This window comes from Loxodonta africana, chromosome 27, assembly GCF_030014295.1.
Source record: "Loxodonta africana isolate mLoxAfr1 chromosome 27, mLoxAfr1.hap2, whole genome shotgun sequence".
Classification (NCBI taxonomy): domain Eukaryota; kingdom Metazoa; phylum Chordata; class Mammalia; order Proboscidea; family Elephantidae; genus Loxodonta; species Loxodonta africana.
In genome coordinates this window covers 182,031-197,150 of record NC_087368.1, presented here as the reverse complement: position 1 = coordinate 197,150, position 15,120 = coordinate 182,031, and the positions used below count along the sequence as shown (strand labels likewise).

The window sequence follows — 15,120 nt, the reverse complement described above, 5'->3', positions numbered from 1 at the left end:
GTATTATTAATATCACACGCAAGTAAAATTTTGCTGAAAATCATTTAGAATGAGCTGCAGCAGTATATCAACAGGGAACTGCCAGAAATTCAAGCCAGATCCCAAAGACGAGGTGGAAAGAGGGATATCATTGCTGATGGCAGATGAATCTTGGTTGAAGTCAGAGATAACCAGAAAGATGTTTACCTCTGTTTTACATTCACTGAGCAGAGGCATTTGACTGTGCGGATTATAACAAATTATGGATGATTGCCAAGGATGGGAATTCCAGAACACTTAATTGTGCTCATGAGGAATCCGTACATAGATAAAGAGGCAGTCGTTGGAACTGAACAAGGGGATACTACATTGTTCAAAGTCAGGAAAGGTGTGTGTCAGGGTTGTATGCTTTCACCATATTTATTCAATCTGTATGCTGAGGAAATAATCCAAAAAGATGGACTATATTAAGAAGAATGAGGCAACAGGATTGGAGGAAGACTCGTTAAACAACCTGCAATATGCAAATGACAAAACCTTGCTTGCCGAAAGTGAAGAAGACTTGAAGCACTTATTGATGAAGATCAAAGACTACAGTCTTCAGTATGGATTATACCTCAACATAAAGAAAACAAAAATCCTCACAACTGGGCCAGTAAGCAGCATCATCATAAACAGAGAAACAATTGAAGTTGTCAAGGATTTCATTTTACTGGATCCATAATCAACACGCATGGAAGCAGCAGTCAGGAAATCAAAGGACACATTGAGTAAATCTGCTGCAAAAGACCTTTTTAAAGTGTTAAAAAGCAAAGATGTCACCTTATAGACTAAGGTGTGTCTGACCCAAGCCATGGTGTTTTAAATTGCATCTGCATGCGAAAGCTGAACAGTGAATATGGAAGACTGAAGAAGAATCAATGCCTTTGAATTAATGGTGTTGGCGAAGAATATTGAGTATACCATGGACTGCCAGAGGAACGAACAAATCTCTCATGGAAGAAGTACAACCAGAGTTTTCCTTGGAAGCAAGGATTGCAAGACTTCTCTCATGCTTTGGATATGTTATCAGGAAGGATCAGTCCCTGGAGAAGGACATCACGCTTGGTAAGGTGGATGGAGGGTCAGTGAAAGAGAGGAAGACCCTCAACGAGGTGGATTGACACAGTGGCTGCAACAATGGGCTCAAACATAGCAACAATTGTTAGAATGGCACAGGACTACACAATTTTTCGTTTTGTTTTCCATAGGGTCACCATTAGTTGGAACCAACTCGATGGCATCTAACAACAACAACAACAATAATAATACTCCAGTGAACATTGGTAAGCAGGAAACTAAGACCCTGAGTCTTAGGCTGGGTGTTCTAGAGAAGCAAATCCAGTAAAGCGGATAAGTACATATAGAGAGAGATTTGTGTGAAGGAAATGGCTAATGTGGTCGTAGAGGCTGGAACATCCTAAATCCGTGGATTAGGCTGGAGACTTCTCATGAATCACATAGCGGCAGGGCTGGGGAACCCAAAATGGGCAGGCAAGATGGCAGGTAAGCTGCTAGCTCAAGTCCCAATAACTGGAGGTCAGACAAACAGGAGCCAGCTGCAGAGTCCAGAATGAGCAAAAGTCCATGACCCTTGCCAGAAAGTCTACCTATATTGGTTGCAGGCCACACCCCCAAGGAAACTCCCTTTCAACTGATTGGCGACTCACAGCAGATCCCATCATTGAGATGATTACATTACATCAGATCTTATCATGGAAGTGATTACATCATTATACGACTGCCAAACCACTGAAAGTCACAGCCCAATCAATTTGAAACACAACCATAATGATCACACCCTGCTTTCAAGTCTTTTGGGTAGGTATATACCTAACAGTGCAACGGCGGAGTCATATGGTAATTCTGTTTAACTTTATGAGGAACCACCAAACTTTTCCACAGCAACTACACCATTTTACATTCCCACCAACAATTGATTAGGGTTCCAATTTTTCCATATCCTTGCCAATACTTCTTATCTTCCATTTTTCTGGTAATAGTTATCCTAGTGAGAGTGAAGTGGTATTGTGGTTTTGATTTGCGTTTCCCTAATGATTAACGACGTGTCAAGCATCTTTTTTTCCCTTAAGTTAAATTATTTTTTTGTTTATTGTACTTTAGGTGAAGATTTAAAGAAAAAACTAGTTTCTCATTTAACATTTAATACACATACTGTTCTGTGACATTGGTTGCCAACCCCACGACATGTCAACACTCTCCCCTTCTCAGTCTTGGGTTCCCCATTACCAGCTTTCCTGTCCCCTGCTGCCTTCTTGTCCTTGCCCCTGGGGTGGTGTGCCCTGTTAAGTCTCCTTTTGTTTTATGGGCTTGTTTAATCTTTGGCTGATGGGTGAACCTCAGGAATGATGACTTCATTACTGAGCTAAAAGTGTGTCTGCGGCCATACTCTAGGGGTTTCTCCAGTCTCTGTCAGGCCAATAAGTCTGGTCTTTTTTTGTGAGTTAGAATTTTGTTCTGCATTTCTCTCCAACTCTGTCTGGAACCCTCTGTTGTGATCCCTGTCAGAGCAGTTGGTGATGGTAGCCGGGCACCATCTAGTTGTGCTGGACTCAGTCTGGTGGAGGCTGTGGTAGTTGTGTTCCATTAGTTCTTTGAGTTAATCTTTCCCTTGTGTCTTTGGTTTCCTTTATTCTCCCTTGTGTTGAGCATCTTTTTATGTGCTTATTGACTGTTTGTATGTTCTTTAGAGAAATGTCTGTTCAAATCCTTTGCCCATTTTTAAATTTGGTGGTTTGTTTTTTGTTGTTAAGTTGTAGGGTTTTTTTTTTTTTTTTTTTAATATTCTGGGTACTAAACCCTTATCAGATACATGGTTCCTAAATATTTTCTCGGATTCTGTAGGTTTTCTTAACTTCCTTGATAAAATCCTTTGGAAGTTTTTACATTTGGAGAACTGGATTTATCTGTTTTATCTTTTGTTACTAATGCTTTTGGTGTTATATCTTAGAATCCACTGTCAGAAACTGGATCCCAAAGCGTGTTTTATTCTTAGCATTTTAAGCTTTTAGTTCTGACATTTAGATCATTGATCTATTTTGAGTTAATTTTCATACATGGTGTGAGGTATGGGTCCAATGTCATTCTTTTGCATTCTTTTGCTCAGCACCATTTATTAAAAACTATTCCCCAATTGAATACAATTGGCACCTTGTAAAAAAATCAGTTGACCATAGAAAATGAATTTATTTCTGGACTCCCAATTCTATTTAATTTCTTTATATCTTTGTCATTATAAAAAAAAAAATAAAAAAAGTTGTCATTATACCAGCACCAAATTGTTTTGATTACTGTAGCTTTATACCAGTTTTTGAAATAGAGAAGTTTGAGTCCTCTTTGTTTTTATTTTTCAGGGTTGCTTTGGCTATTCGGAGCCCCTTGCAGTTTCATATGAATTCAAGGATTGAGTTTCCCATTTCTGCCAAGAAACTGTTGGAATTTGTGTAAGGATTGCATTGAATCTGTTGATTGGTTTGAGTAGTATTGACATTTTAACAATATTAAGAATGTGGAATGTGTTTTCATTTATTTAGGTGTTTAATTTCTTTCAGCAATGTTTTATGTTGTTCAGTTAAAAGTCTTTGTCCTCCCTGGTTAAATTAATTCCTAGGTATTTTATTCTTTTAGATGTTTTTGTCTATGAAATAGTTTTCTTTTTTTTCCTTGCCTCTTTAAAATAGTCTTTTGTTGTTGTTGTTGCTGAGAGTATATGCAGCAAAATACATACCAGTTCAACACTTTCTGCGTATACAATTTAGTGACACTGATTACATTCTTTGAATTGTGCAAGCATTCTCACCCTCCTTTTCTGAGATAATCCTCCCCCATAAGCATAAACCCTAAGACTCCTACATAATCTTTTGAATCGTGTTGTCAGTTTGATCCCACATAAATAAGTCTTCAAAGAACATAATGCTCAAGGCTTTCTTTACTAGTTAAGCTGAAGTATTGTTTGGTTTTAAGAAGACTTCAGGGGATATTTTTGGTTTTAGGTTTAAAGGTTATCTTAGGGTAGTGATTTCAGAAGTTTGTCCATCCCCCATGGCTCCACAAAGTCTGGAGTCTCTGAGATTTGAAGTTGTGTTATGCATTTTTCCCACTTTTGATCAGAATTCTTCTGTAGAATCTTGGATCAAAATGTTCAGTAATGGTAGTCAGGCACCATCCAGTTCTTCTGGTCGCCTGGCAAATGAGAGAGTTGTTCATGGACGCAATTATCCATGCATTCCATTTCCACCTCCTGTGCCTGACTCTCCTTCTTCTCTTTCTCCTGGCAAATAGTTACCAGTTGTTGTGCCTTGGATGGCAGATTGCAAGCTTTGAAGACCCCAGCCACTACACAGCAAACAGGAAGGTAGAACAAAAGCACTGAATACAGTATTAGGCCAGTTAACTTGGATGTCCCATGAAACCATGACCCTAAACTTCTGAACCAAGGAACCAAATCCCAGGAGGTATTTGGTTGTACAGAAGCAGCCTTAGCAGCTCCTCTCTTTTTGTCGTTGTTTTGTTGCTTTTGTAAACATATCTGTTGCACAACTTTTGCCAATTCAGCTTTTTACAGGTGTGCACCTTAATGACAGCAGTTTCATTAATTGGCTGTGTAACTTTGACTTTAACGAATATAATTTTTCCATCTCCGTAACCCAAACCTTGGTTCCTTATAAGCAGTAACCTTCTTTTTTCCCCTGCTTCCTGCCCCAGTAGCCACTAAGGAACTTTGGTCTCTATGCTTTTGCCTTTTCTTATCTTTTTCTATAAGTGAGGTCATACAATATTTATCTTTTTATGATCGACTTGTTTCACTCAGCATAATGTCTTTACGCTCCATCCATATTAAAGCATGTATCAAGACTTCATTTCTCTTACTGACTGAATGGTATTCCATTGTATGTATGCACCACATTTTTGTTTATACATTCATCTGTTGATGGGCATTTAAGTTGTTTTGGCTGTTCTAAATAGTGCTGCAATATACATTGGTATACAAGTCTCTCTTTGAGTCTCTGTTTTAAAGTCTTTGTGGTATATGCCTAGGGGTGGAATTGCTAGGTTATCTGATAGTGTTTTGAGGAACTGCTACATTGTTTTCCACAGTGGTCCTACCATTTTGCATTCCACCAGCAATGGATAAAGGTTCCAATTTCCCCACATCCTTGCCCTGCCCATATTCGTTACTTTGGTTTTTTTTTTTTTAAGCCAACCTAAACAAACAAAAACCCGTTGCCTTTGAGTAGATTCCAAATCATTGCAGCCCTATAGGACAAAATAGAACTACCTCATAGGGTTTCCAAGGAGCAATTGGTGGATTCGAACTGCTGACCTTTTGGTGAGCAGCTGAGCTCTTAGCCATTATGCCACCAACCTGACGGAAGTGAAATGCACCCTCACTGTGATTTTGATTTGCATCTCTTGATGACTAATGATGTTGAGTATCTTCTCATGCGTTTGTTGACCATTTGAATGTCTTTTTTGGTGAAATGTCTATTCAAGACCTTTGCCCATTTTTTGATTGGGTTGTCTTTTTGTTGTTAGATTGTTGAGACTTTATATGTATTTTGGGTTTTAGATTCTTCTCAAATATATGGCTTCCGAAGATATTCTCCCAGTCGATGGCTTGCCTTTTCACTTTTTGGTAAAGTGTTTTGATGAACAGAAACCTTTAATTTTTATGAGGTCCCATTTATCTATTTTACCTTTTGCTGTTTGTGTTCTTGTTATTGTTTAGGTAATCCATTGTTCAAAACTAGGCCCAACAGCATTGCCTCTGCATTTTCTTCTAACAATGTTATGGCTTTAGTTTTCACATTTAGGTTCTTACTCCATTTTGAATTTGTTTTTGTATATGGTGTGAGGCATGGATCCTGTTTCATTTTTCTGCATGTGGAAATTCAATTTTCCTAACACCATTCATAGAGGAGACTTTTCTTTCCGTATCGAATGGAACTTAGTTAGCACCCTTATCCAAAATCAGTTGATCACAGATGTGTGGATTTATTTCTGGACTCTCAATTCTATCCCATTGATTCGTGTGTCCGTTGTTACACTAGTACCAGACCGTTTTGATTGCTGTAGCTGTATAATATGTTTTCTGTCGGTCAAGTTTTGATGTCCTATCAAAGACGAATATCCACAATCTGAAAAGGCTGTTTTGTGTGAGTAGAGATTTTCTGCATGTTCTTGAATGAAGACAGTTTATTTCAACACATTAAATGAAGAAATGGCTATGAGACACCAACTTCTTTCTTTTCAGACATTAAAGAGTTTTTTAAAAATGTGAAACTGTGCTACTCTTTTCACAAAATTCTTTTGAAGGTAATTCTTTTCATAGAAAATTTGTTTCTGTTAATAGGTAAATGATATTTTATTATGAAATGAATTTAAAAATAGTTTTAAAAATGTTGAGTTTCAATTTGGAGTACAGTAAACATTAGTAGATACAACCCACATGAGCAAACTTCTTTGAGGAACTCAGTAATCTGTACATATGGAAGGGTCCTCTTAACAACCGTTTTTAAACCAGATAGTCTCCTAAGAGTTGTCCCTCAGATATTGTTGAACGTCAGTTTGTGTCTCTTGTTAGGCTAGTCTGCCACAGATGAGGCGATTGAATTGGGCTTTGAAGGAAAGTTTTGGCCTTTCATTTAAGACTTGAATATACTTTTAACGTATAAAATACATGACGGAATTTAAATTGATGGTTACATTTTGACTTCATATGGCTAAAGAAAGTGTTACCTGCAGAGCAAATGAGTGCATAATTATATCCGGAAGAAAAAGAAAAGAATTTCAGAAAATGATGAATAAAAAATACTGAACTGTGAACTGCAAATAATTGTGGAACAAGCATTGTCTGAAACTGTTGGATTCTGGCTCATAGTGACCCTAAGCATTATCTTAATGGGAATCTTAATTAGACAAACAAGATTAGGTTTAGTAAACACCTTAACTGAAAGCGATTGCAAAGTACAAGTGGGGATACAATCGGAGTATTTTAATTACTGATAACACTACAGATTTACCCAACCATAAAGAAATAGAAGTAATAGTTTATTTGTTTCTATGAACTAACTCTGTGTTTGAGTAAATTGTTGGTAGGTACTATGAAAGTTAATTGTGGGGAATATTTATGAGAACCTTACTGAAGGTAATTTAGAGAAGAGACTTCACAGATTTTTTTTTTATCTGTATAAAATTAATCAGGATTACCTTGACTTAAGGAGTCCTGATGGTGCAATGGTTAAGGACTCAGCTGCTAGCTAAAAGCAATGAACAATCTGACAAGGAAATTTAGAAAACAATTCCATTTTCAATGATATCTTAAATAATACAATACCAAGGAATTAATTTAACCAGGAAGGTGAAAACAGTGTATGCTGAAAACTGTAGAAAAACATCATTGAAAGAAATTAAAGAAGATCTGAATAAAGGGAAAGACGCTTCTTGGATTGGAAGGCTTAATATTGTTAAGATAGAAATACTACCCAAAGTGACTTAGAGATTCAACATGATTCCTACCAAAATGCCAATAGTCTTTATTGCAGAAGTAAAAAAAGCCAATCCTCAAATTCATATGGAATTGCAAAGAGCCCCCAATAGCCAAAGCAATCTTGAAAAAGAACAACAAAGTAGGAGGACTCACACTTCTATTTCAAAATGTACTATAAAGCTATAGTAATCCAAACAGTCTGGTACCAGTATACAGATAGAGATATAGAGCAACAGGCTAGAATTGGGAGTCCGGAAATAAACGCATGTATCTGTGGGCAACTAGTGTTGAACTACGGTGCCAAGTCCCTTCAGTGGGGGAAAAAACAGTCTCTTCAACAAAGATGCTGGGACCGTTGGATCTCTCTATCCACAAGATTGAAGTTTGACTCATATCTCATACCATATATAAAGATTAAACCAAAATGGATCAATGACTAAGTGTAAAAACTAAAACCATGAAACTCTTAGAATAGGGATAATGCTTCAGGGCCTAGTTTTTGACAGTGGATTCTTACATATGACACCAAAAGCATGAACACTAAAAGATAAAATAGATAAATTGGACTTCATCAAAATTAAAAGCTTCTGTGCATCAGAGAAATTTATCAAGGAAGTAAAGAAACAACCTACAGAATGGGAGAAAATATTTGGGAAGCATGTAATATCCAGAATATACATTAAGGCACAGTGGTTAAGAGCTAAGGCTGCTAACCAAAAGGCCGGCCGTTCGAATCCACCACTTACTCTTTGGAAACCCTGTGGGGCAGTTCTACTTTGTCCTATAGAATCGCTGTCAGTCAAAATCAACTTGATGGCAACGGGTTTGGGTTTTATCTGTGGTGACTCAGTGGTAAAATTCTCAACCTCTTTGTGGGAGACCCCTGTCTGTCAGTGGAGATTTGCTGAATATGATGCCGAATAGGTTTCCGTGGAGCTTCCAGACTAAGATGAACTAAGAAAGGCCGGTGGCAATCTTCTGAAAAATCAGCTAATGAAAACCCCATGGATCACAGCGGTCCATTCTGCAACTGATCATGTGAGTGGTGTAGGACTAGGCAGTATTTTATTCCGTTGTGCATGGGGTCTCCATGAATCAGAGGCGGACTCAACAACAGCTGACAGCAAGAACAACAGCAACAACTCAACAACAAAAAGACGAACAACTCAGTTAAAAAATGGGCAAAGGACTTGACTAGACATTTCATTAAAGAACTATCCAAATGGGCAATAAGCATATGAAAAGATGCTCAAAGGCCATTAGTCATGGTTGTTAGTGGCCATTGAGTCAAGTTGCTAGCATTCCACCCTGACTTACGGAGACCTCATCCACAACAGAATGAAATGCTGCCTGGTCTTGTGCCGTCCTGTCCCCATGATGAGTTGCAGATCGGCAGGCTTTTCTTCCTAGTCTGTCTTAGTCGGGAAGCTCCACTGAAACGTATTCAGCATCATAGCAACACACAAGCCTCCGCTGACAGACAGGCGGTAGCTGCACATGAGGTGCATTGGCCTGGAATCAAACCTGCATCTCCTGCATGGAGGGCAAGAATTCTACCCCTGAACCGCCACTACCCCCTTATAATGTTTCATGGCATCTTCAGATTTCGTGTGCTTGAAATTAAATTTATCGTCTTCCTTTCCCCGAAAATTCTGTTACTCTCTGTGTTTGCCTCGTTGGTGAATGGTGCTATCATCTGCTCAGTTCCAGAAGTCATAAATTCAAAAGTCGTTCTTAACTCCTCCTTCCATCACCCTCCCATAGTCACTTGATTACTAAGTTCTGTTAATTCTGTCTTAATATCCTAGAAATCGTTCCTCTGCTTTCATCCCTTCTGCTATGGTTCAGGTTCTTATTTGAACCATTGACTACTGCATCAGCCTCTTAATTGCCGTTCTGGACTTTAGGCTGACTCTTTGTTCTTTCTTGTTAGTGTATTCAATTCTTAATATTTCTGAGATACAAATTTGAAGAGTCACATCCATGGTTAAAATATTCAATTATTGGCCATCACCTTCATGATAATAGTGGCATTAAATATGGCTAAGTGCATAACTTATTGTGGTGCAGTGAATAAATATGGCCCTTGTAGCATGGTCTTTGTAACTCCTACCAAATGACTGGGTGAGACTATGCGAATGAGGTGCTTGTAACCCACCAAAGGGATTGGCAAGTTTGCTAATTATATAAATAAGGCGCATGGCACCTTGTGGGGGTACAACCATGCAGATAGGTGTATGCAGCCCTAATGAGGGGATTGGTCAGTTTTTCCATCTGACTAGGCTTAAAATGAGCCATCCCGGAGGTGGGAAGAGAGGATTTCAACACCACCAGGAAAGAAGAGTCAAGAGTGGAGTGCATCCTTTGGACGCGGGATCCTTGTGCTGAGATCCTCCTAGATTCAGGAGACAGACAGAGAGCTGTGACACCAGAGATGGTGAGAAACAGCCGCAGAGAAATGGTGGCAGCAGAGGCAGCAGAATCAGGAGACTGGCAGGAGACGGCGAAGTGGGCTTCCCAAGCCACAGAGCAAGAGAGTTGAGCACCTTTGGACTGGAGGCTTACTGGCAGAGTGGAGTGCCTCCGGCTACTTATCGGCAGAGCTAAAAGAGCTTTGTAACACTTACCTGAATAGGGCAGAGGCCAAGGGGCCAGAGAAAGATGTGCCTGCAAAGACACTGAGAAGAGGCTGTCCTGATCAAAGAACTGTATCCTGAGCATTCCTGAACCTGAATTGTAACCTGTTACTTCCCTAATAAACTCCATAATTATGAGTATTGTCTGTGAGTTCTTTGTGGTCATTACAACAAATTATTAAACCCAGCAGAGGAGTAGAGAGTGCCGTGGAAGGGACGGTTGGTGTCATAATTGGTAAAAAGGTTGAAAGGTGGAGGCATGTCTGATTCCTGCCTTGTAAGAACCAGCATGGGCTGTTGATTTTGATTCTCCTTCTCGTATGTGAAGTTAGACGAGGTCAGATGCCCCGCCATGCCATTTTTACACTTGTGTTGTCTGATTTTATTCTTTGAACAGTCCTTTGTTACTTTCCTGGTTGCACAGATGAGGAAATTGAGACCTAGATTTAAACCCAGGACTGTCTGTTTTTAGTTTACGCTCTTAGGCACTTTCTTATGCTACTTATGTAGGACATTCCAGACCCCTTGTGTTGTGGCTCTTACCCACTTGTCTAGTGTCTACTTGACATTTTTTAAGGTAACTTCCTTGAGGGCAGAGACCATATCCCACACCAAGCATTTTCTTAAAACATAGTTCCACTACCCACTGCCGTCGAGTCAATTCCCACTCATAGTGACCCTGTAGGACAGAGTAGAACTGCCCCATCGAGTTTCCAAGGAAACATAGTAGGCACTTGGTAAATGTTTGTTGAATGAGTGTTAAGCAGTGATGAATAACAGGGGACAGTGAGACTAGCCCAGTGTAGAAAGACAGGAAAGAGACATCTGAAGAAAAGGATTCCTCTGGCTGGCCATGTTCATAAACGGTCAGCCTTTGGGTTATAGCAAAATAGTGAGAGGTAACCGAATGAGGGAAATGAAATCCAGAAGGGGTGATTAAAAGAGAGAAACTTTCTGTTTTTGACTTGAATGAATTGTGTCCTAGGGTTGTAAGAACCTGAAAATGAAGCCTCTAAATACCCTTTTATGTTTTTAGGACTTGTGGAATTAAAGAGAGAGATGCCTGAAAACTAGAGACAGAGAAGTATATTTTTCAGAAAGGGGAAGAAGGAAGACTATAGAGCTTGATATGGTCCTCAGGTGAGAATCTAGAATAAATTACTTAAAGGATAAATTGTTTCCAGGAGAGGTGAAGCACTAATCATTGGGAAATAGCCTGAATTCATTAAGAAATAAACAAAACAGCGGAGCCTTCTTTTTGCACATGGAGCCTGTTGTTTTCCGTCCATTGGATGAGATATAAGGTTTACTCATCGAAAGCACAGATGGCACAGATCATGGGAGGGAGAGGGTGTTAGCTAGGATGGGCTAGATTCTGCTGTAGTAATAACCTCAAATTTTGGTGCTTAAAAACAAAAGAGATTTATTTTTTAAATAATATATTTTTGGTGATTCCAATTCAACAGATTTCACACATATTACTTAATGACATTGGTTACATTCTTTTTTTTCCCCCTGTAAAGTTTTTTTTTTTTTTTTTTATTGCATAGGGTGTATTTGTTTTTACAAAAGTAGAATGACTATAACAACACCGATCTACAATGCCTGATATGGTCACTGTGCCCCATCCATACTTCTTGGGACCATAATATCATTTTTAAAATTTTATATTGTTGTTGAAAATATGTACAGCAAAACATACACCCATTCACCACAATTCAGTAACATTGATTACATTCTTTGAGTTATGTAACTCTTCTCACTCTCCTTTTCGTTTCTGAGTTGTTCCCCCCACATTAACATAAGCTCACTGCCCCCTAAAGTTCCTATCTAATCTTTTGAGTTGCTGTTGTTACTTTGATCCCATATAGTCCTTCAAAGAGCACAATGCTCAAAGCAGACATTTTTTACTAGTTAAGCTAGACTATTGTTTAGTTTTAGGAAGACTTCAGGAGATTTTTTTTGGTTTAAGGTTTAAAGATTATCTCGGCGCATTAGTTTCAGGGATTCATTCAGCCCCCATGGCCCCAGAAATTCTGGATTCCATGAGAATTTTAAATTCTTTTCTGCATTTTAAATTTTAAATTCTTTGCTGCTAACCAAAGGTCTGTGGTTCAAATCTACCAGGTGGTCCTTGGAAACCATATGGGGCAGTTCTACTCTGTCCTATAGGGTCACTATGAGTCGGAATCAACTCGCCGGTAACTTTTTTTTTTCCTGCATTTACCCTGTTTTGATCAGGATTCTTCTATAGACTTTTTGCTCAAAATGTTTGGTCATAGTAGCTGGGTACCATCCAGTTCTTATGGTCTCATGGCAACCAAAAAAAAAACCCTGATGCCCTCAAGTCTATTCTGACTGATAGCAACCCTGTAGGACAGAGTAGAACTGCCTCATAGGGTTTCCAAGGAGTGGCTGGTAGATTTCAACTGCCAACCTTTTTGGTTAGCAGCTGAGCTCTTAACCACTGCCCCACCAGTTATTCATGGAGGCAGTTAGCAACACATTCCATATCTCCTCCTGTTCCTTATTCTCCTTCTTCCTCTGTTGCTCTAGGCGAATAGAGACCAATTGTTGTGCCTTGGATGACCACTTGGAAGCTTTTAAGAACCCAGGCACTATGCAAGGAACCAGGAGGTAGAAAAGAAGCACTAAACATGTTATTAGGCCAATTAACGGGGATGTCGTGTGAAACTGCGACTCATGATGACCCAATATATGCAGAGTAAAACTGGTCTCCACAGGGTTTTCAAGACTGTGGCCTTTCTGAAGCAGATCACCAGGCCTATCTTTCAAGGTACCTCTGAGTGGGTTTGAACTGCCAGTCTTTCAGTTAGCAGTCAAGCACTTAATCGTTTGCACCACCCAGGGACTCCTGAGACATCGTACCCACTGTTTTTAATGACCTCAGGAGATGGTGAATTTTATCTCTCTGGGTAATCTCTCTGGCATTAACCAGAATTTTTTTTTTCTTTAGCTTTAAGGCCGTACAACCCACCAGACATTGGGCCAGCTCACAGGAAACTGATCAAGAGAACAGGAGACATTCAATGAGAGTTTTCTTTCTTGGTGTTTCAGGAGAACTAGAAAGAGTCACAGCCTTTCCTTAATGTTGATGTATTTATTGAGGAGGAAAGAAATTATGTAACAGGGAAGTGCGGGGCACTGTTTGAGAACTTGGTCTTACCTGGCTAGTTATGGAACATTCTTATGCCTTGTTTAAGGATTTCTTTTTTATTTTTCAGGATTTGTTTTCAGGAAGACAGGAGGAAAGGAAGACATCTCAGGATCCCATTTCGAGGGTCCTTTGGCTACATTTCCACTGTCAGAACATTTTCTCCAAGAGTCCTGGGCCAGACACCTGGATTTCCAGATGGGTTTTGTAGTCAAGGAGATTTTAGAGAGGGGAGGTATTTCAGTTATGTAGAAAAGTTCAGTTATCTAAAGAATTTATTTTATAAAATACCATAAATCTTTGTGACCTAAAACAACAGCAATTTATTACTTTTCATGATTTTGTGGACTGACTGGTATCAACTGAGTGGTTTTGTTCCACATGGTGTAGCTGAGGTCACTCATGGGCTACATTTAGCTGGAAGCCCGGCTGGGACTAGGACATCTAAGATGGCCTCTCATCCTCTAATACCTCTCACCATTTGGCAGTGTAGCCCAAGTTTCTTCATACCATGGCATTTAGCTTCCAAGAAGGAATATTTCAAGAGGACAAGCCCCAATATGCAAGCACTAATCAAGCCTCTGCTGGCATCATTTTGCTAATGTCTCATTGGCCAAAGCAAGTCACATGATCAAGTCTAGAGTCAGGGTGGGAGGGGGCTACACAAGGGTGCAAACACCAGGAGGTTTTGTTCACTGGAGGCCACCACTATAATGATTTACCACAAGTGAGCAGGGCAGTTTTGCACACTGGATCCTCAGTTGTCAGTGCTTAGGTATGGATGCGTAACCTAAGATCTGGTCCTTGACTTTGCAGTTCCAGAAACTCTATGTGACTAGGAGTTCATGCTTAGCCCCATGCGTTTATCTGAAATTGCTTCTCATCATCACTCGAAGACGTGAATTTAGGCTGTCATAGTTTTATCTCAAGATTCTGTCGTCTTGGCCACAGATGGTTGAACCAGAGTGAACACCTGACCTATGACTCTGTTGGCTGAGCTGGCCCAATTGGACTTTTTCTTAAGACTCTGGAATGGGAATACTGAGAGACTAAGATCCAAACTGGTGAAGAGATTATAGAAAATCTCGTAGATAGTCTAAAACGAGTTCAGAAATATATCTAAACTCCTGAGATGACTAGAAAATGAGACTGCTAAACCATAGTTTAAGTGGTTAAGTGCTATGGCTGCCATCCAAAAGGTCGGCAGTTCGAATCCGCCAGGCGCTCCTTGGAATCTCTATGGGGTAGTTCTACTCTGTCCTCTAGGGTCGCTATGAGTCGGAATCGACTCAGCAACAGTGGTTTTAAACCATAGTTATTAAGAGATTGGCTGCTAACCAAAAGGTTGGCAGTTTGAATCCACCAGCTGCTTCTTGGAAACCCTATGGGCAGTTCTACTTTGTCCTATAGGGTTGCTATGAGTTGGAATCAACTTGATGGCAACAGGTATTCACTAGTGGATATATGTTTCTGCTCATTCTCTTATGCTCCATGACAATATCTAGCTGCAAGGGAGGCTGGGAAATGTCATCTCTAGCTGAGTAGCCATGCACCCAACTACTATGGAAGAAGGAGAAAGTGTATTTTAGTGAAGACTTAGGTGCTGCCTCCTTCCCCCCACCCCCTCCCCACACAGCATAGTGTTCAATTCCTGGTTACCTTTCAGGAGGGAGAAAGACAAGAGTGTATTTACAGGGAGTAAACAGGATGATGAAGGCCTCAAAATAAGGCCGTAAACAGATTGGTTGAAAACTTGGGGATCGTTATATTGAATATTTAGG

General features: G+C 39.6%; 1 long non-coding RNA gene across 1 annotated transcript; it reads left to right on the top strand.

Moving 5' to 3' along the window:
* The first annotated feature begins 814 nt into the window (after nt 1-814).
* LOC135228721 (uncharacterized) lies at nt 815-13,196 on the top strand. Its single transcript, XR_010319501.1, has 3 exons — nt 815-3,482; nt 11,201-11,304; nt 12,721-13,196. It is a non-coding gene; the product is annotated as an uncharacterized LOC135228721 (long non-coding RNA).
* Nucleotides 13,197-15,120: the final 1,924 nt, after the last annotated feature.